Genomic DNA, 23252 nt, shown 5'->3' on the forward strand with positions numbered 1-23252 from the left:
GCTCTCAGTGCAGGGCACAGGGTCAAAACAACATTTGCTTTTTGGTCACAACGCAAGACGGTGCTGAAAAACTGAACCTGAGATGAGGAAATATTTTGGATGCTTTAAGAAGGAGCCATTTATTGCTCCCATAGTTCAAGTGATAAATCTTTGGGTGCACGTTCATATCATTAACTCTCAACCCAATCTATAATCCATGCAAATCTGATATTGTCATCACCATTAAATTACCAGCTCGGCAGAGACTGGATTCTGATTGTGCAAAGTGCTAATATGGTTGGCCTGATCGGTGTTTAACAACATCTGGAAAGCCACAAGTTCCCCATTCCTGCTCTGTGGGCTTCACATCCCTTGAGAATGGCAGTCTGCATGTGGAGGATACGTGCACAGAGAAACTTCAGTATGTTCACATTTGATCTGTCTGCAAAATAGTAATGCACAGTCATGTTGGCTGCTTGATACATTTTGCCACTTTTGTGTGCCCACGTTCTCTGGCTCAACATATTTCATCTCACCCATTGGCCTTTTAGTTCATTAAGCAACAGCCACAACTCTCTGCTGGCAGACCTTTCAAATTGGGGAAGAGTTCTATATCCAGATTAAGATGATCTAAATTGCTAATTTTGATGGATATGAGTTGTGCTGCGAATGCTTAGTTCAGCTCGAGTGAGAAACAATCCTTGTCCTAAAGCCTTACAAATGAGACACCCAAGACAGGTCAAAGAAGCATAATCATTTCCCATCTTAAAAATGGAAAACCAATGAAATTAAGCGGCTTGCCCAAGGTCACGCATGGATCCAAATTTAAAACAAATTGAATAAGTTTCTTTGTGAGCTGGGAATCGTTTGTGTTCTCTGATCTCCTTGGCTCAGAGCTCAAGGAGCCATGCTGTTACAGTAATAACATGAGGCCAATAAGACTTATTAAGCCCTGGAGGGATTCTTTGCAATGCCCAAGCCACAGAGCTGCCTAATAAGCAGAGAATGTTGGCCATGCTAATGTCATTAGTGGTGCCATTTGTTTTAGGCTAAATGTTGTACAAAGCAAAATCCGTTTTAATCCCAATTTAGAACAGGCTTGCGGCTGTCACTGGGGGCATTTTTTTCCCCAGCCTATTTTTTAAAATAATCTGTTAGGCATGCCGGTTGCCAAAATTCTACTAAGAGCTCTATTCCAGGGCCTTATGCTTTCCGAAAGGCTTCTGCACGGTGCACGGCACGTGCAAACAGAGAGAAGGGCTGCAATTCTTGCTAGACAAAGGAAACATGAACGGTGTATTGTCGTTTGAGGAATGAACCACACAGAGGGCCAAATTCAGCCTAATAGCAAAATGATAGTGGGCATCAGATGTCACCTAGCACTGTTTCCATATCAGCATTACATTAGAATGCAGGTGACGGACCCTGTACTTTTCTGTAACTCTGTCAGGGGAAGGGACTGCAGCTCAATGGTACAAAAACTTTGCAAACAGAAGGTCCCAGTTTGAATTTTTAGCATCTCTGGTTATGTGCCTGAGATGGGAAAGAGCATTTGCCTAAGACCCTCAAGAGCTAATGGCAGTTAGAGCAGACCATACTGGGCTTAGTGGAGAAATGATCTGGTATAAAGTTGTTTCCCATGTTCCTCTGCCTTACTAACCTGTCCTTTCTTGCTCTCACCATTGCTAGAAAGGTCATTTTCAGATTTATTTGTATTACTAATTTACTCTGGCAGAAGATAGACAGAGAAACTCAAATGGAACATTTCCTCTGATTCAGCTTTAAAGAGCAAGTTTTCGCTTGGAAAGCTCAGGGCAAAAAAGAAAACGCAAAATGCTTGGGCATGGAGCGTTGAAGTGCAGACCTCTGCGTGGAAAGAGCAGGGCAAAAAGTAAGTGTGGATAAGCTCTTAGTTGAGTTCTGAGGGTAATACGTTGAGCAGAGGTGGCTCACTGGCATCCTCCAGATGTTGCTGGATTCTAACACCTATAAGCTCCAGAAATCATGGCCAACAGCCAAGGATGGTGGGAGTTGCAGTTCAACAACATCTGGAGGACCACAGGTTAGCCACCCCTGATTTATATAACTTGGTGGACAAGGATTGACCCATAGGCTCACCCTTCTGCCCCATTTGTAAATGATGTGTTGTCTCCAACATGTATTGGCAGAAGCCTAACAACCTTCTTTTGGCCAAGAGGAAATTATGAATGAAATCCATACTGAAGCATGCACATGTGCAAACACACAAACAGAGGGAGGTAAAGATTTAGCAGCAAATGAATAATTTAGACCTCAAAAGAAACAGGCACTGCTGTTCTGGTATGAGTTCACAAAAATGAAATATCAGCAATAGACATACCCTCCTTGCAGTATCATGCTCACTTTGGACATCACTAACTGGGGACGGTTCAGAGGAGATTGATGTCAGCTCCATACAATCTGTTTATTTAGCATTCATCCAGATTTGTTTGCCCAAAGTTTGCAGGGAGGTTAGGCGACATCAGTTATTTGTTGCACATTCATTCTGATTAATTTGCTAGGAGGTTATTCAATGTTGTATGAAACAAGTGTTATCCCACACTTTCCAGTACATCTCCCACCACTTTCCTTATTGCAAAAAGACTGATGGGGCAGATTTGTTGCACAAGAGCACCAAATCAAATTAATTGTGCAACCTGAATTTGCCAGTATGTAATTGAACCCCAGCAGAAAATAGCAACAGTCTGGAAGTGCCATAGCAAAGCTGACATACAGTAAATGCAGGAATCACAGCCTATGAGAAAATGACAAAAGAGATGCAATAACCAGGAGTGTTCGCCCTTCAGAAGGTCCATTCTTCACCTTTTTTGATGATAGCAGAGAAGAAACAATGGCTGTAGATCGGAAGAATATCAGCTTAAATAATAGAATGAGGGAAGACTATTTTTCTGCCCACAAGAGCTGCTGAACAGCAAGTTGAGCCACCAATTATTGTTTTCATCAACAGCTTTAGAGAAGCAGCAAATGCTCAGAGAAACATCAACCCAACAACATGTTTATCAATATCTGTACGTTTCTGCATTTCACTTTCTTCTGACCTCACTGTTCACAACCTCCCCGCCTTCCAAACCACATTTCTATATACCCGTGCAACTCAGGATGAAATTTATGCATCTGATAAGGTGGACTGTAGTCCAAGAAATCTTATAGGCATAATACATTTGTTAGCCTTTCATGTGCCACAAGGCTCTTGATTGTTTTTACCAGCCAAAAGAAAAGCCTTTGACTTATTTCATTTTGCTTTGTTGCAGAAGAATGGTGTACACACAGTCTTCTCAAGAGGCTCTGTGATTATGTTATTCCAAGGATATATTTCTAAGACTGCCGGATTGGGGACTTGAAGTGAGCTTGATGCAATTCCTGCCTTTTCGTTCCATATAATTTTGGATGAATCAAAGAGTTTCCCATCTGTAAAATGGAGCTTAAAGCATAGTTTATCTTTTGCATTATAAACACATTTGGAAGCCCTGCCTGCGTTAGACCACAGGATAAGCTGGGGCCTTGGAGTCCTTTACATCATATAAAATGCTCTTATATGAGAGAGTGAGCAAATTATTGAGCCAGGAAATTCCTTTTCCTGCATGCATCTCACTGCAGCCCCATCTGTTATTCTACATGTAGCTGGAGGGTAAGTTGAAAAAGAAAAAATGTGCCCTGGTTCCTTCTACTGACATACAGCACTCCAGAAATGTGATCATGTTTGCAAATGCCAGATATAATGATTTCCAGAGGGGAGGAAGAAACAGGCACATTCTTAGAGCTCACATTTTGAAATGTGTTGAGGGTTTTTTAAACTTCCAAAATCATTTGGTAATAGTAAACCATCTCTATTTTTCACTCCTTTATGAAAGTGTTTGGGGGTGAAATTAACTGTGACAGATAGCAAGCACATGCTCTCTCTGCTCCTGACATGACGATTAGAGAAAAATCTTTCACATATTAGCGAGAACAAATGCTACCAAGGAGAGGTCTAATCACTCATATTCCAGTCCCTACATTTTTCAAATGTTATTACAATGAACTTCACTTCTTTATAGCTTTGCAGCCTTTAGAGGCTGGAGAAGTGGAGGCAGACCTACTAAGGGCAGGTTTTTCTGGTCCAGAAACAGCCATAGCTGGGGAACTAGTGAACAACTGAAACTGATCCCACAGGTTGATCATCATCATTACTCCAGGGACCTCCAACAGGCCTGGACTAGATGTAGCATCAGGTTCAGCACATATCTGAGCAATTTTGACCTCCAAGTGTTTCACAAATCTTTTGCAGCAGGTTATTGAATAGTATAGACATCTTGCTTTTGGGAAGACTTCAGTTTTGGACATCTTGTCTTAACCACAGCTTCTCTCTGAAGCCCTTCAGGATCCTGATTTGCCCTGCCTCCATCCCTTTTCTCCCACTATGCATTACATGAATCCTCTTTAAAACAGCGAAACACTTGAATGAGTCCCATTATAATAGATATTTTAAAAGGTCAACTCCCACTGTGTTTGATAAACTACTGCAGTCATTATCTGAACAGCACAAAAAGATTGTTTCAATGAAGCAAGCAACATTTACATGTACCTCCTGTATTTTAATAGTATGTTTTCATTAAATCTTGTATTAGCAAGCATCGGTCCATAGCAGATTCTCAGTCACCGGAGTTTCTATGCTACAATTCCTCATTCCTACAATTCCTCATTCACTGTTTATATGTGTCTGTAGAGGTACATATAGTTGAGTGTTCCCCTATCTCACAACTTCCTGCCTCACTAATGGCATACACATGAACAGTATTGCACCCAATATTGAAGGGATCCTGTGTCGCATGTACCGGTATGCGCAGCATCACACACCTGTGACATCACACATGCGCATCGTCGATAGGAGGCTGAGCATGCAGTCCAGCGCTGTGTGGCTTCAGTGGCCAATGGCTCCTCCTCCCTTGTGCTCAGGAGGAGCCAGCCACTACTGCTGCATCATACATGGCTCAGCCCCCTGCCAACAAATATTAAGAGAGCCAAAGACACCTCCACCCCTAGGAATTGGCACCTGTGCATGTAACACGGGCCCTTTGCCATCTTGGAGTGCAATGGACAGCACAAAAATTCCCAAAGCAACTAGATTGTTCTCATACTGTTGCCTGAAGATCTGCCACTTTCGCTGGTTTATTTAAAAATGGCCTTTACCACTAAACTCATCTAATGGGCTAGCAGGGCACATGTGTGGAGCCTACCTGCTGAGTTACCTTGACCTCATTTCCTTGATCGTTAGAAGCCGTGTTGTCAGAAAGAAGATGCAGCAGATAAAACTAATCTTTTACTATCTCAGGCAGCTTTTCCCTGGTGTTTGCCCATTTGCAAAATTGTTCAGATCCGCACAGGAAAGCTACTGCATGTTGCTTTGCCAGTGCCCCTTTGCCAGTAACTGAAATCCAATTAGCTTTAATTGCTACGTCGTCACTGATCCGTTCAGTAGGACCATGAGAATAAGGCATGGACCCATGTGAGTACTTTGCCTATTGATGAAGCAATGGTGTCACACAGACCTGGCTCCTAAAGAAGCACAGCCATGTTTCTTGTATCTATTATGTAATAATGAAGTCAATATACCTATCAGCTCACCATGCCTGGAGAAAACAAAAATGGTTGCAACACAACAAGAATCCTGGTTTATTTAGGAAGCTGCATCGGGCTATTTGTCCATTTAGCCCTAGTATGTCTATAAGGGGTTCTCCAAGGCAGAGGCCTTTTTCATATCTCCTGCTCTTCCTGGACCTTTACCAGGGATTCAATTGGGGGCCTTCTGCATGCAGAGCACATTCAGTAAGTCTCTGAACACCTCAGAGGCAGTATGTCTCTGAATACCAGTTGCTGGAAATCGCAGGTAGTGAGAGTGCTGTTAGCACTCAGTTTCTGCTTACAGGCTTCCTACAGACATCTGATTCACCACTGTGAGATGCCCTTTGGCCTGATCCAGCAGCTTCTTATGTTAGTTTGTACATTTTTACATTTATACCCCATCTTGTGAGAAATAATCTCACAGCCAAAATAAAACTTCAAGCTTTGCTAGACAAGCAAAGGGTTAAGACACATGGAGTTCCCCCCTGTATAAATTCCTAGAGAGAACACTCTGTGAGGTCATGTCCCCTGCTTTCCCTGCCAGGAAAAGTAAATCCTTAGTACAGGCATCCCCAAACTGCGGCCCTCCAGATGTTTTGGCCTACAACTCCCATGATCCCTAGCTAACAGGACCAGTGGTCGGGGAAGATGGGAATTGTAGTCCAAAACATCTGGAGGGCCAAAGTTTGGGGATGCCTGCCTTAGTACTTCCTTCATCCTCAGAGTTCGGTTATTTCTCTCTCTCTCCAAGTAACTGAGGTAGGTTAAGGGACCTGATACACTCAAGAAATGTGCAACGCCACTGAGCTATGGAACCCCACTTTGTCACTGAATAGTTGAAGGACAGAGCAGCAGGACTCCACCAAAGATTTCCCTCCAGTCTGAGCATTCATTGGGTATGGTTGTTCAACCAGCTGTTGGCCCACCAAACAGTAGTACTGTCCACCCCAGTTTTACCATCTTGACAAGGATATTTCATGTGCAAGAGATGACTACGCACAGAGCATGAACTGCAAAGTCATCATATTGCAGTGCAAAGCATAAAATAGTGCAAAACACCACTCAGAATGTGAATTACTGCCAAGGCCACTGAGAAGTGTTATACATGAACACCTGGAATTAAGTTTTTAAAAAAATGACAGGGTGTTGCTGCAGAGGGTTAATGCTGCTGGCGTTCAACTCTTTTAAAATAATATTGCTGGGTGAGCCTTTAAGTGCTGAAGTTGCAAGTGGGAAGAGAGACTCTGAAGAATAGCCGTTTAAGAGAGAGACTACAAAAATGAGGTCACAGACATGGGGAGGGAGGTGTGCTATCATTAACAGAATCACAAATAAACGTGCTAGCGGCTGGGAGTCTTGTATTTTCCCAGATACAATTGCAGCTGGATCGCTGGGAAGAAGTGATGCTCTCGCCACAGAAATGGATCTTTGAGGGAGGGCATATGGTCTGTGTGAAACTTGCCACTATTGTATACCAATAGCTGATTACTGTATATCAAAAGACTCTGAAGCAAGCAAAACTTAGCAGCTAAGGCTGCAACCGTCAGCGTATCTGGCAGGGAGTAAGCCCCAATTGGACTTTAAGCAGAGGCTTGACAGGCATATGTCAAGAATGCTTTGATGGTGTTTCCTGCTCAGCAGGGGGTTGGACTGGATGGCCCTTGTGGTCTCTTCCAACTCTATGATTCTATGACTCCGTCAGAGCTGCTTCTCAATAAACATGCTTAGGAGTGGACTACCCCTCTTCGATGGGGCAGAGCTTCCCACTCCCAAGGCAGCAACAATAAGCACCACACAGATTCTGCTCTAACATGGACCATGACTCCCCTGACACATCCTTGCAGAGAAAAGAGCGGGTTGCCCAGCAGGTGTTTGTTCCTCAAGTCAGCAGCGATATGGCCTTCCAGCAATAATGGCTTGTGTTTCTTTTGGAACTTTTCCATAATTCATACAGTGGCCTCCTCTTAGCCATCAAATATTTATGCCCTGGTGATGCTTAGTAAGAAACATATTCTTCCTTGGAGCATGGCTGAACATTCAAGGCTAGCATGGATTTTCCTTTGTTCAAGTCATTATGTTCAGAATCGATTGAGCTTGTCAGGTGGATGGGGTGCGCTTCAGGAATGAAAAGAACACAATGCTTTTCCCTACACCCAAAGAGCAGCTGCCTGATTCTGCTTTTGCAGTCTAGTTCCCCTTCGACCACACCGAGGAGATAAGAATCCTCTCTTTGCAGCAATAAAACACGGGCTGGGCGGAAATGGCCTGCCAATGTTCTCCACACTGTTTGTGGGTGGGAAGATTCAGGGGACATTTTGCTGAGTATTCTCCTGGGGAGAGCTGAAATTCTTCAACATTCAAGAAATCAAATTTTCAAAAATTATTCAGACAATTCTTTTCTGAGAATCTTTGGCTGGGCACTAAAGATAACCACTCTTCTAGAGTTGAAGAGCCTTTGAAAGACGGAAAAGGCTCTATCTCCCTCTAGTGACCAAATGGGTTAGCATTTGATGGCTCGATTCAGAGGTCCACTTCTCACATGGTTGCTTCTCACAAGCTCCATCAATTGTGAAGGGCCACTTTGCTCTTGGGTTTGCTCAAAGGGCAGCCTCCAGCCACCCTGTCCAGTGTTATGAAAGAGAAGGCAGTGGAATTTGCTGCCAAGGAGTGTGGTGGCGTCTCCTTCTTTGGAGGTCTTTAAGCGGAGGCTTGACAGCCATTTGTCAGGAATGCTTTGATGGTGTTTCCTGCTTGGCAGGGGGTTGGACTGGATAGCCCTTGTGGTATCTTCCAACTCTATGATTCTATGATTCTATGACATAGCCTTCTTCCAGTGCACCCAACCTGCCTTCAACTTCCTCCTGGTCACTTGTGGGTCATAGTGCCTGCTTTTTTCCTCTGCTGGAGGTTGAGTCTTTGTCAGAGGGGTCGAAACAAATCCTTCCCTCCTTGCAGCTCAAGCTCTGCATCAAAGCATTCATTTAGTTGGGCAGATAACATTGTCCCATCAGCCAGCCTGGGTTTCGTACATCCTCGGGCATCTAGATCTACCACATTGTGCTCAATGAGACAAAATCCATCCCACACCATGGGGTTTGGGGCTGACCTTCTACTGTGCCACTGCTAACCCATTGACAAAAAATCCTAGAGTGGCTGTTCTCTGTGAGAATAGGGGGGGGGTGAAAGGAAGCAGATACAATAATAATTAATGCATGACCCATAAAATCCCAGTTTGCAGACGTATGCTCTTGCTGGGCAGTTAGAAGGCAGTGTTTTAAAATCCCATCCATTATTCATAGAGTAGTGCCATTTTAATAGTTAAAGTTGTTTCCAATTAATTTTTAATTAAATCCACTTTTTTAAAAACACAACATTTTGCCTGAAGCAAGATCCTCTGACCTACTGTGAAATCATAGCCTGTTGTCAGGACCAATTCACACATTGCCAAATTCCTACGCAGAAGATGCTTCCATGGAATAGAGATGTGATTTTTAGCATATTTGTTTTCCATACTTTCTCAAAGGACTCCAGAGTTACCCTCACAGCTCCCATGCAAGGTAGGCTACACTGAGAGAAAGTGACTTTTCCAAGGCCGCCCAGATCTCCTAGATCCAAGTCCATCATTGATGAGGACGCTGCCATCTATATACTGGTACAAAATGCTTTATGAAGAACATGCTTGACAAATCCATGTCGCAGAGGACTTACGAACATTAAAAAGGCATGTGGAAAACAAAGAGGAAAGGGGTGAAATGGAGACAGGAATAAACAGGGAAAGAATATACAATTATTTTAAAGACAGGTATTTTGGCTTAGTTGTGATATAGTATTGGGACCACTTAGTTGTTCCAAAAATGTCCTGGAAAAGGTCAGCTTTGAGGAGAGGGTAGTGGTCACATAGATGTGTTTTGGAGGGCAGTTCCGGGCATAAGGGGCAGGAAGGTAGGAAGGGTGGAAGCCGATGAATTATATCCAATGCAGCACCAAGCAAAATGTTCTGTCAGCACAAAGAGTTCTTGCACAGCAGAAATTTCTCCCTCCCTTCTCCCCCTGAGTGCCCCCTGAATCCATTCTGGGGTTCCCCCAACCCTCTGGTGCAGATTTGTGGGTGGATAATGCTGGGCACACATGGGTAGAGACGAAGGGGGAAATCCCTTGTGGGGGAGGCACTCTGCATGTACTCAGAGGCCCCCAGTGCCATTACATTACGCTGACATTCCCTGACATTGAAAGCAGATTCAGGGGCTTAACGCTGATGAGCCTTGGCTCAAAAGTATGCCCTGAAAATGGGGTTGGCATCTTCTGTGACGCTGAGTAGGAAATGAAATTCTTACCCTTCAAAACTGCCTACTCCTCACAGGCTTAGTGATCAGAACAAAAACGTTATAGTGTCTGGAAGATAAGTCCACTTAGCAGCTGCAAAGCAACTCCACGCACTAGAAGGGACCAGCTTAGCAGCAAATTCTCCTCTTACAAAACTCGTAGGAAGGCTAAAGCTCCCATTTGTTTTAGCGCATAGACGGCAGGACCAACCAGGTTATGGCAGAGAATAGAAATGTACACACACAAAATCCCTGACTTTGCTATCAGAAGGCTACGCCATATCTATAATGCTTAAAAATAAAACCTGCTTTGAACAGAGCTGAGCTGAGCTAAAATGACACCATGAGTTTAATTACTCCCATCTTGTTCAGAGCGATAGGAACTATAATAAAACATGGCCCAGATTTCACGGTTTTTCACACCATAAGCCAATTAAAAACTGCCTCTGACATGAGCCCTGCTGCAATTAACCAAGAGCAGACTTGCACTCAAAGGACATGTGTAAACAGAGGGCAGTCGCAAACCCATCTAGCTCGCTCCCCTATCAAGCAGCGAGGAGCTTAAGTGACAGCATCCTAAAAGAGAGGCTGCCTGCGCTGGGGGTTATTCCAACAAGAGGAGCGGGAAGTGCATCAAGTCCTCAACACCTCTAATGCAAAAAAAGATCCAAGACTCAGCAGTTGTGAAACCAAAGAGGGACAGATCCGTCTAGCATGCTGCGAGTAGGACAAGGGGGTGTGAAATTAGACAATGCCACAGGCGATACAAGAAAAGAGCTTGATGGATCAGTTTTCCTCCTGAGTAACGAAAAATGATCTGGAGAAACTGATGCACAGGGAAATCCAAAATTAAGAGCCAAGCCTTGGCAGGTGCCTGAAGCTATTTCATATAGCTCCTGTTCCTGTTCTGCCTTGAGGCCGAGATTTGCAGAAGTGAAAAGAAGCCGAATGCAAACCCAGGGCACAGCTTGTAAAACTCAAGGGAAGCAGAGAGGCTGGGGGATGGGGAGAGAATGTAGTGCAGCAGCAGAGTACTGTGTTCTGGTACTCTAACCATCACAGCAATAAGAGGAGCTAAATAGCACCCTACATTTGAAAAAAGGGTGTCTTTCCTCAGCAACCAGAAACACCATAACCAGACACTGGAGAGACCTGTCAGAAGTAAGTATGGACCAATGGTACCAAACAGTATGGGAAACAGCCTTACTAGAAAAATTAACCAATAAGCTGAAACTGACACGGAGACAAATAGAAGAAGATGGCTTCACCCCTGTATGGCTCCCTTTTATCACATACACAGCCCAACAAGACAATGACAAAAATCCACCAACAGCATGCAAATCAATATGGCTAACCTGATCCAAAACTCCCACCCACCCCACTCACACACGAAACAAAGACCACCACAGCCAACCACAAATGAACAACCATATCCTAGGCCAACCCAGCACCTCTCACCACCAAAGGAACACAAGTGAACAGCAGAGAACCTACACAAGCGATGCTGACAAAAAAACCACATATATTAAGCAAAATAGAAACATCGATACCCGACCCCACTCCACACCCACCCTCCCCCCATCTACCTCTCTCCCCCCCTTTCTTCCCAATGTCTCAATAAATGAAACTGATTTGTAAAAATGTTATGAGAGACATTGCACATATCTTTGTAGACCAAGAAAACCTTTAATTAAAAAAAATAGAAAAAGCATGTCTTTCGTCAATACATCTTGCCCAGGTGAGATGCCCTTCAAATGCAGCAGCAGACTTACAAGAGACCCTTTTCCATAACATGATCCCGCATGGCTGACGACTCCATGCACCCAATGTAACCATGCAGTAGGACCTTTCCTATATAGCTGGCACCCCTTTCTAATGCAAAAATAAATCCTTGATACACCCTGTCCTTGTGGTTGCATGAGCCACAGGTACCCAAGAGGCATAACGCGGAAGGACCGGGAGGGTCATGGTCCTGGACGCATAATTTTGAGGGGGCACAAACTAGGCACCCCTCTACAGACATTGGCTTCTGTGGGGATCCTTATCCCACCCAGGTGCATTCTGGTGGGCCCCATCCCAGGCTCCCCGTCCTTCCCTGCCTTCCCCTGGGGGTCTCTGGGCCCCAAAGCCCAGCTTGGCCTCACCGCCATGTCTCCAGCCCCCTTGCTGAATGGCTGCCCAGCCAGTACTCACTCTCTCCTCACTTGGCACACTCCCTAGACAGTGAGTGGGCACAAATGGAGGGAGGTGGGCAAGGGGCGACCCCAGCATGGCACTCCAGCCCAGCGCTCCTCTCCATGGGCCTCAGGGGGGGTTCACAGGTCAAACCATTCTATGAATAAGGTGATGGAAAAGGGGGCAGGTTTGGAACATAACCATGCAGACAGCCGCATTTGCAAGATGGGAACTGAACATGGAAACAGAAGCTGATAAAAAAGAACCGTCAGAGATGGCATATGTTGTTTTTAGGGGCTAGCTAGCGACACCTTTGCTTGGAAAGAGCAGGAGACGGCAACTGGATCTGGGGAAAGAAGGCTCGGCATACCATGCCAGAAGGCCTAGCAGTGGAAGCCAATGCCAGAGAAAAAGGTGCCAGGTGCCAGGCAGACTGACAACAACTAGAAGAGACAGAGACACCAGAACCCCCCGGGACTGCTAACAGAACAAGTCTGTGCCGTGCAGAGGCGCCAAGGTGTCACTGATTCTTGTCCTTTAGCTTAGTAGTGTCAACATGCTTTCTAGTCTGATTGATGACTCAGGAAGTCACAGAGCAGCCCTGCTCTACTGCGCTCTGATCTCACCCACGAGTCAGTGCATCAGCAGGAGCAGCTGCGACCAGATTTACTGAGGGAATTATTACCGCAAGGGTCGCCTGCTTCAGATGCCTTTGTCTGTATATGTCCTGCAATAAGTTACTCCCTAAATTTTTTGAAAATCATTGCAGGAGTCCAGAATCATAGGGAGCAATGTTATTATGTGGGACAAGTGAGAGCGTGCTTCCCAAAATAAACCCCACATGAAGCCATACCAAGAAAGGTAGTAATCCCGCCTTCCTTTCTGCCACCAACATTTCCAGTCCTGGCATACAGTTTATACACTATGCACACTGTGGAAGTGCATTAGGTGAAAGATTTTGATGTCATCCCATTCTTGACAATTCCGCTTTTCATTCTAGCCATAAGATTCAAGTTTCCTGGTGTGCCAGGTTCTAGCAAGGCATATGCAAGGCCAGCTACCTGCTGATTTCCTCCATAGACGTCTTACCTAACCTTGAATTATTTTTTAACAGGAGACATTTTCCCCTGCCCAGTGTTTTTCTGCTTCTAATTTTTAAAGTCAGTCTTTTGGGCCCAAATTAGATGCAGTGTGGAATAGTCATGATTATGATTCTCCTGCATTAAAAAGATAGGTGCAAAGAAGAGATACTGGTTAGATTAGGAATATGACACTAGAATAGGTAGGGTTTTTCTGATTAAAAAATTTTCTGATTAAAATTCTCTTGCCTGTATCTACCAGTAAACTACAGATGGCAGTGAGGGTTAATTGGAAGAATGCTACAAAAACAAAGGATTAATCTCATTCTTCAATGCTATGGTCCTGATTCAATTCAAGGGTCCCTGTGGCTTCCATTAAACAAGAAACAACAACCCATGTCTTGTTAGGTTCTTATTAATATGTATAGTGAGTACACAGTGGAATCGGCCTAATCTCCAGGATTTTCTGCAGAGCAGGTGCCAACACTGGACATTCAGTCCCAGGAATGTGATTCTTCTCATTTGGGGATAATGTTTCTCTTCTTCCATCTTGCCCTCTGCAGGCTTCCCATCTATCTAAAATTAGGTTGTAAGCTCTTCAGAGGAGGGATCTGTCTTCCGTGGTTGAATGCAAATGGCACTTCTAAGCTAAATCTATTCCTAAATTTTCCATACAATGGCTTTGAGACTAGGATCAAGCCCATCTCTACCACTCTACACAGGGCATCTTTCTAAGGAAACACACTCTTGGCTCTCCTACCAGATGATATCTGCTTTAGCCCTTAGAACAAAAACCAGCATCTATTGTCTCACAACTCCATGCACTTTCATCCGTGGCTCCTTATCTTTGGAACTCATTTGCCTCCAGACATTCATATGGCCTAGTTCAACCATATGAATCTTCTCCAACCTGGTGCCCTGCAGATGTTGTTACCTCCACATCAGCCTCAGTCCGCAAGTCCAAAGGGAGTTACTAGTTCTATAACATCTGGAAGGAGACAGGCTCGCCACGCTGAAGAACTGCATGAAAAGTTGGCTCTAGCCTAGGAAAATATAAATCTGTTCATTTTTTGAGGTGCCACCAGAGTCCTTGTTGATTTTGCCTTTTCACAAGTCTGTTTCAAACCATAAATCTGAAACTCTTGACTGTGGCAACCAGTTGCTATTGAAATGAGGCTTCAAATATAATAACATGAGTCCAATTTCAAACCCAACCTCCAGGACCAACGTCTCTCTCATCTTCACATTTTGTCTTTCCAATTGGGGCTATGTTGTCTGACAAAGCCAGCCAGCCTCTCTCAACAGGGAGCACTTTTTCTTTTCTTTTTTTTCTCTGGAGGTCACTTGGAAAGAGCAACAGCTCCTTCTAGAGGCCCTTTGCTAATAACACAATTTGACCCGTAAAGCACAGTACAAAAGGCTTCCCAGAGAGAGGGAAGGAAAGATTTTGCATGTGCTATTAACAATGGTAAATAGATTACAATTCAAGTTACAAAATCCCACAAGAACCTTTGCATTCTGTGGCGCTTCCAAGCTTCTTCAGATTCTGTTGCAGCATTCCTGAAAGCTCGTACATTCAGAAAAACCAAAGGAGAGTTTCTTCAGTGTCAGGGAAGTTAAGTGATTGAATATCTCTGTTTTTAGCTTTGCTGAACCTCCTGCAGCAAAATAATAGGATTTTTTTTTTAATAAAAAAAAAGATCCAGAATCAGATCAAAAGTAGAATACATTTGAATGATTTAGTTAAATCAAAGCAGACAAATAATGGGAACATAAATGAAATTTAAGAAAGCCATATATATATATATATATATATATATATATATATATATATATACACACACATATTTATTTATTTATTTATTTTATATCTTCTCTTTCCTCCCAAAGGACCCCACTTAACAAGTGATAAAACAATAAAAAGATATTGAAAACATATTGAAAAAATTCCAATTTGTATGCAGACTAGGAAAGATATTAACTTCAAAGGCTAATTGAAAGAGGAAGGTCAGGGCCGTCTTTAGCAGATGCGGCACGGGGTGCAAATATCTGCCCAGCGCCCCCAAATTACCATGGATAGTGTTGGGATGGCCGTAGCTGCGCACTGCCAGCCATCAGGGGCACAACTCTCCCCCATGCCACTGTGGGAGAGCGATTCCCGCAGAGGCTTGGGAGTGAGGTTGCGCCCCTCCCAAGCCTCCGTGGGACGAGAGTGCAGCTTCCCTCCCAAGCCTCCTCAGGAGGAGAGCGATCCCCACAGAGGCTTGGGAGGGAAGCTGCACTCCTGCCAGCCCTATGGTTGGTGGGGCGCAGCTTCCATCCTAAGCCTCTGCGGGGATTGCTCTCCTCCCGAGAAGGCTAGGGAGGGAAGCTGCATGCCCGCCAGTCTTATGGTTGGCAGGGTGCCACTGGCGGGCGTGCAGGGAAAGGGGAGGCCGCCGGCAAAGCTGCGCAGCTCCACCACTTGCTGGGACACTCCTGAGAGGCCAGGGCCCTGGCGCGACGCACCATTAAGCCCTATGGGAAAGACGGCTCTGAGGAAGGTTTTCAGTAGGCACTGAAAAGACAGAGAGACTGTGCTTGTCTAATAGTCAAGGGGAGGGAAATCCAAAGGGCAGGTGCCAAAACACTAAACGTTTGATTCCTACCTTGCGCAGAACAGACATCTTGATGGTGTCTGCAAGAGGCTCTCAAGTGCAGCACAGTGATTGGTTGGGTATATAAGGGGCAAGATGGTCCTTCAGGTATCCTGGTCCCATGCTGTAAAGGACTTTGCACATCAAAACCAGCACCTTGAACGATATAACGATTAATGGGGAGGGAATGAAATACCGGTATGAAATAAACTGTAAATACTAAAGCAACAGAAAATTAATCTAAAGGGCAAGGCAGTACAATGGGGATAAAAAAGATAGCAGCAATTTACGTAAGAATTGTTAATTAAAAGAAATTGACAAATGAAGGATAATTAGCCAAACAGCTACTGATATGGCTATATATTACTAAGTCCCGAGTTCCATCCTCTTAATAAACTTTCTCCTGCCCAAACTAGTTCCAAAATATTCTAAGCAATCACTCAGGAGCAAGACACACTGAATCCAATGAATCGCACTCCCAGGCAAGCACATACCTATTATTGCAACATAACTTCCTTAACTATTCTAACTACATAGTATTTTGGCATTAAATGATAGGTATAAGCAACCTTGCATGCCTCCTGTTGGTACAGAGCAGGCTTAAGACTAACAGTAAGAGAAAATATAGAACTGTGTATATAGGACTGCAGGCTAAATTTCACACGAGAAAACACAGGAATGTAGTACAAATTGAAGCAGTATGTGCAATAATGTGGACTGCCCAAGGCTTTTCCATATACATATGGCGGTTGTCTGGTTGAAACAAGTGATTGCAATGCTATGTCGGTTTCTGAAGCAAACCTCCCCATTGATCACAAGCAGCTGTGCCAATGTGTTGAATGATTCTTGTGCATTGCTGTGTAGACATCATCACCCACAGGACTGGACTATCTGAGCCAAAGTCCTATACTGTACTAAGCGAAAGACCCATGATCTTCTTTCCCACAGTTTTTCAAAAGTATAATCAAGCATAAGGTCATTCAGTTTGGGGTCATGGTGCTAGTAAAATGGAGATTCACCCCCATACCATACCATACCATACCACTTTCATCCCATAACTACAATTTGCCCCATGGAGCCCCATTTGCCCCATGGGGCCCCAACCTGGTGCCCTCCCTGCTCCCAGTGTTTTGTACTACAACTCACATCAGCCTCAGACAGAGATTCTGGCAGCTGTAGTTCAACAATATCTGGAGACCACCAAATTGGGGGAGGCTGAGATGATAGAGATCCTGTTATGGTGCATTTTAAACAGCGCGATCCTATATACCCCTGCTCCAAAATCAGTTGCACTGAGTTCAATAGAGATTATTCTCCTGAAAGTGAGTATGGGATTACAGTCCAAAACACACCTCCCACTGTCATGTCTAGTTGCTACTCCATACATCTTGACTAATGGGATTATAAGAGGTTTTTCTGCATAAAGAACATCTCTCAATACAGGCTCTTTGCTGCCACGGTAGCAATTTTCCTCCATTCGTTTTCCAGGCGTGTTCTCTTCCAGTTTGTAAACACACTACTCATTTAAAACCACTTTCTATCTTATCTATGCATCTTAGTCAAGGCCATCCTGAAGTTCTACCTTATAGCAATGCATCTAAAAATTTGTCATGGTTTTCTTTCGGCAGGCATTCCTAGAACGCAGCCAATCTATCTTAATCACTTTGATTTAGTCTTTGCGACAATATCTGTTCTTCATACAGCCAATAAAATTCTTCAATCTTTCTGGTCCATAAATTCTCCTCACCATTTCCCATTAATTTGTTTTTCTTCCCTTTTTGTCATTGTCACACACTTTAGAGAAAGGCAAAGTGTTCGAATTATAATAATTGAAGTTTAACATTCTTGGAAATGTTTTTGCTTTTGAAGACTTAGTTGCAAACTTTGTATTAGTACCAAGGACTGTGTTCCAAGATCAAGCAGTTACTTCTTGCTAACCTTACTGACTCAAGCCCCCTCCTGCCACCGCCGCCGCAAAAAATAAAGTGGACCCCATTTTTAAAGATCTGGGTAAATACTTCCCTTATCACACACCAGAAACACACAAAAATAAATGCATTTGTTCAAACACAGGGAGATGAAAAATAACACAAAAACTAGCTGCTTTGTCAGGCACAAACAGTGATACCCTACAGGTCAAAGAAAACTTTGAGTCAAAGTCTAGTGAAATATACTCGGAGTCGGAGTCGAGCGTGAATTTCATGCTCTCTATTCAGCTTGTAGTAGCAAAAGGAGAAGAAGAGAAGAATGGCTCTTTCCCCAAAACGTCTGCTTATATATATTATTTACACAATGGGCCTTGCGTGATTGGCTACTTCAGGGCTGCACCTGTAGGCCAATCAGGTTGCAGATTCACTTCTGCCAGCAGCCTGGCAGGCCAATCAGGTTGCGGATTCACTTCTGCAGGTCAATCAGGTTGCGGAATCACTTCTGCCAGCAGCCTGATTGGCTGCTCCTGCAGACCAATCAGGTTGCTGATTCACTTCCACCTGGAGCTGGATTGGGTGGCTCCTGCAGACCAATCAGACTGCTGCATTCTGGATCCTATTGTTCTAGGATTCAGCTCAGTACATAACACCTAGGTTGACAATTGAAAATATATCGAAGAGCGCCACTTACAGTTCTGGGGTGTAGCTGGTGCCAGTTTCCCTGGGCACCCTACTTCTGTGGCAACTCTGAAGTTGAGGATGTCGTCACCAGAGGCATAAAACTCCCTCTCTCCCTCTCTGTCTCTCTTTCTCTCTCACCCCTACTTACCTCCTTCTCTCCCTGTTCCTCCAAATGCCCCCTTTCTACCCAGGCATTTCCACCTGCCCCTCTTCCAATTCCTTCTCTTCCCCTCTCTGCCACCCATCACCAGAGGACTGAAAGTATCTCATGCTTTCTTCCATTAACCACCACCCTTCCATCTCTCGCTCTCCACCACTGCCACCTTTCCTGAGTGACTCTTCATCCTACAATGCTTAATTGTCTACAGTACCTTTGCAAAGGAGGATGGGGGAACCAGAAAAACTGGTCATGCCCCCATGATCTCATTGACTATGTCCCCATGACTGCCTAGCACCCTACCAGGTCTAGTGGGCATCAGCCACACTGAGTACTTCCTATGGCGCCCACAAAAAGACTCAATAAAAAAAAATCCAAGTGGCCCAAGCTCCTGTTTGCGCTAGCTCAGCCTCTCCTACACTGAATACATCCCCTTAAACATGCCCATCCATATCATTGGATGCCGGGATTGTACTCCCATCCTTGCTGAACAGAGGAGAGGTGCTCACAATCTAAAAGGACATGGCACAAGAGAACAAAGCCATCGGAGGGAGGAGGAAAAAGCAAGCTCAAGCACAAGTTCTTAAAGCCACAGTTCTGAGTCACTTCAGTGCCTCCAAAGCAAAAAAAGAAAATGTAGTCAGGTTTTGCCCCTTTCTCCTTTCCACCAGCATTTTCTTTGTTGATCTTCAGAGTGCATTACTGAGTACACAACACTGCACTCTGTGTAATTACTGAGGTGGGCGCTGAGGCACTCTCCTCAGTGGGAGCACCCAATAATAGTCTCTCCCTCCTTCCCCAGCCTTCTCCTTAGTCTATCCCAGGAGTCCCCAAACTAAGGCCCGGGGGCCGGATGCGGCCCAATCACCTTCTAAATCCGGCCCGCGGACGGTCCAGGAATCAGCATGTTTTTACATGAGTAGAATGTGTCCTTTTATTTAAAATGCATCCCTGGGTTATTTGTGGGGCACAGGAATTCGTTCATATATTTTTTTCAAAATATAGTCCGGCCCCCCACAAGGTCTGAGGGACAGTGGACCGGCCCCCTGCTGAAAAAGTTTGCTGACCCCTGTATCCACTCCCTGAAAGAGCTGGAATTGACTCAGCCCTTCAGGGGCATGGGGAAAGCAGCTGCTCACAGAGGCAATGTTCTCACCATGTCCACCCCACTCTTCCTTCACTGATCTGTTCCGTGACCCCTTCCTTTAGGGTATTTCTTTTCCTGGGAAGGATTTCTGCTCTTCAGCAAACCTTAGGTGCCAGATGAAGATAACCTCCCTGCTGTGTGAGGATGGCACCATGTCCAACAACGTAAGCAGTGACACTCACAGTTTCCACATAAAAAGTGGAGGGAATGAAGAGGACCTGCAACAAAATGTTGCAGTGTGAAGGGCTTTTGTACAGGATTCGAGACACTTCATTCCCCACCCCCCACCCCAACACACACACACACACACTTTCAGTTTTCATCCCGCTCCATCAGTCAGTCACCACTTCTTGCCCACTGAGCCCTGCTTGATCAGCCTAAAAGACTCATCTGGTCTTCCATTTTTTTCTCATGTATCACACATATTTTTTCTGCCCTGTTCTACCCACTCCGTTCTATTCTCCCCTCCCACCCAATTGTTAGGATTTCCCCCCCTCTCACTAAAATGTCCTAGTTATTATGAGGTCCTTTTGGTACGGATTTTACCCAAGGCTGTTTTTTCCCAGTCAGAACTCACTGGAACTCAGTTCTGGCACCTCTCAGGTGGGTGCCATTGCCATTGTAAGAGAACAAGGGAGGCGTTCATGGCAAGCTCTGGCACCTCTTTTCCTAGAAACATAGCACTGACTTTACTCCTTAGGTTCCCCCCCCCCAAGATTTTCAGACATCTGTAAACCTTAGGGTTACCCCAACTTTGCCAATATTTTTCTATCTGTTGTAAGTGTGTGGTGAGCTTCTGACTACATAAACACACGAAGACTCAATTTGGTATTTAAATTTTAAAATTCTTATCACTTGATTAAAATGGTTATCTAAATCTTTGTATAGACACTAGGCAAGGATTTTGTCTAATTTTGTCAATTTTAGAATCATGCTCATCCCTATTGAGTAATGTAATTTTGTTCTCAAAGATACGCACTGATGAATTCCTCAGTTCGAAAGCTTAGCATCTTTTGCTGAAAATACCCTTTTACCGAAGTTGTTTTGTCTTTATATTCTGGGTTCCATTTTTTCTCATTTTGAAAATAAATGAAGCCTGCATATAAGTTCCCAGTGGAACATACCCTTAATGTTTCAGAATCTTAGTGGAGAAAATTGCTGAATATTTATATCACTTATTTTTTCAGCATATTGTGCTTGCCCTCAGAAAGCTTAATTCCTGCTAGTTTATTCTGAATCGTATTCCCCTAATTCAGCCATAACATGACATTTCTGTCTCAAACACAACAAGCTTCCTTCTGTTCCTCCTCTGGGTTCAGCAACAATATTATATATATACTTTAAAAAGCTACTGCTAGGCCAATAATTCATCAGTTCCTGGGGAACTGAAACACAGTTTTAAACTCCCACTAAGTTGGCAACTCAAGGAAGGGAGTGCGGTGAGCACATTTCATTTTATAAGGATGAAAACAGATTGTACAAGGGCACTCTCAGACCTTTATAGCTTTTTATTGCTTAGACCAGTGTTTCCTAAACTTGGGTTGACAGCTGTTTTTGGACTGCAATTCCCATCATCCCTGACCACTGGTCCTGCTAGCTAGGGATGATGGGAGTTGTAGTCCAAAAACAGCCATCAACCCAAGTTTGGGAAACACTGGCTTAAACCTTTATAGCTTTTAATAGCAGCATGTAAAAAGCTTCAGATGTGTATACATGAACTCAAACACCAGAAAAAAGACAATTATTAAGGATCATAATCTGAATTTAAAGAAATTGATTTAATAAAAGTTGAATAAATATATTTGACTGTTCAACCCATTTGATAGCCTACATTTTTCTTCTACTAGATAGAATTATCTGCATCATTGCAAATGTATATCAGAAGTTGAACTGGTCAGTATGTTTGTGTACATACATTATTCCATGTTTTATTTAGCAGGAAAACATTTGTGCACCAAAAATCCCTCCTAGAATACAAGGCACTGCAAAATATTTGCCAGAACAGTTTTCTTGTTTCAGATTTGCAAAACTGAAAGCAGTCAAACATTTTAAAATGTATTTGCAATGCTCACTTATTCCCCTCTCCATAACAGAAACTCTGGTTCCCACTTCACAAAGAAACAAAATATTCCACCCACAGTCAGTCAAGGCAGATGCAGCATAGACTTAAGGTGATGATTACACAGCAGCCTCCCATACAATTATCTGGGCAAGTTTTTATTTTATATTTTATATTTCGACTGCGTCAGACCAACACGGAGACCTACGCGAATACAATTATCTACTAGACACTATGCTCCAGCTGCACACAAGATGGCAGCAAAATCCCACAATCTTGGGAGGGAGGCATTGCTTGTACTGTGGTACTTTGGTTCTCCAACACCTTGGTACTCAAACAACTTGAAACCCAAACACTGCAAACCTGGAAGTGTTCCAGTTTGCAAACTTTTTTCGGAAGCCAAACATGCTCCGTCTTGAGTGTTACGCTTCCGATTTGAGTGCCACACTTCCGCTTTGAGTGGCACATTTCCATTTTGAGTGTTACACTGAGGTCCGTCTTTTTTTGCTATTTATTTTGCATTTTTGTTTTTGCAGCTCTTTTTTGTTTTGTTTTTGTGACCGTGTGGAACCCAGTTCAGCTACTGATCGACTGTTTGTGTGACTGCAGTACACTCTTCATTGCTTTCATGTTATGGATCAATGGTCTCGTTAGATAGTAAAATTCATGTTAAATTGCTGTTTTGGGTGTTGTTTTTAAAAGTCTGGAACAGATTAATCCATTTTGCATTACTGTCTATGGGAAAGCGCACCTTGGTTTTGGAATGCTTTGGTTTTGGAATGGACTTCCAGAATGGGTTAAGTTTGAGAACCAAGGTACCACTAAACATAAAGTGGCATTTTCAAGTTCTCTTTAAAGCAAAGTCACAGCCTCTCGCTGGGATGGATACAAGACAGTCTGTAGTGAGTGAGTCAAGGGGCTAAAGAAAAGGACTTACCCAAGGACACATTGCAAGTCTGTTGCTTGAAATAGAATCATATAACCGTAGAGTTGGAAGGGACCCCAAGAGTCATCTTGTCCAACCCCTTGCAATGCAGGAATCTTTTGCACCATGGGCACCACATTAGTGACCCCAGGTCTACTACCTATCAGCAAGATATTGTGGTGCTCTAGTACTATTCCTAGGGACAGCTAAGTCAGTAGAGGATGAACCCACAACTCTGAGGTTAATAGTCTCATACTCTTCCGGCTGAGCTATCCCACTGAATCCATGAATGAGATTGTGGTGCTGAAAATTTCTCTATCCCAATGATCTCACTAGAAAGGTCATGGTTATTCTGCCACAAAATCACCGAAGCCTGACACAGACCTTGAATTTGTTTGTACTGTACCTAGAACTCAGATCAGCCACCAGTTTTACAGAGGAACAGCTTCAAGGGTGTGATGGACGGCAGTGGGCCAAGGCACCCGTCTGCAAAGCAGGCTGCCCTAAAATCCCATTGTCAAATC

At 43.9% G+C, this 23252-nt stretch overlaps 1 long non-coding RNA gene across 2 annotated transcripts in view; it reads right to left on the minus strand.

The window, feature by feature from the left end:
* LOC118088681 (uncharacterized) overlaps positions 1 to 23252 on the minus strand; it is a 49325-nt gene that overhangs the window by 3919 nt on the left and 22154 nt on the right. Inside the window, exons 3-4 of one of the 2 annotated variants that reach the window (XR_004693043.3) lie at positions 15844 to 15987; positions 14705 to 14853 (exon numbers count right to left, since the gene is read on the minus strand). This is a non-coding gene — a long non-coding RNA (uncharacterized LOC118088681). The remainder of the gene's footprint in view (positions 1 to 14704; positions 14854 to 15843; positions 15988 to 23252) is intronic. The other variant, XR_015951081.1, reaches the window with a different exon arrangement.

Source organism: Zootoca vivipara, chromosome 7 (genome assembly GCF_965207765.1).
Source record: "Zootoca vivipara chromosome 7, rZooViv2.hap1.1, whole genome shotgun sequence".
Classification (NCBI taxonomy): domain Eukaryota; kingdom Metazoa; phylum Chordata; class Lepidosauria; order Squamata; family Lacertidae; genus Zootoca; species Zootoca vivipara.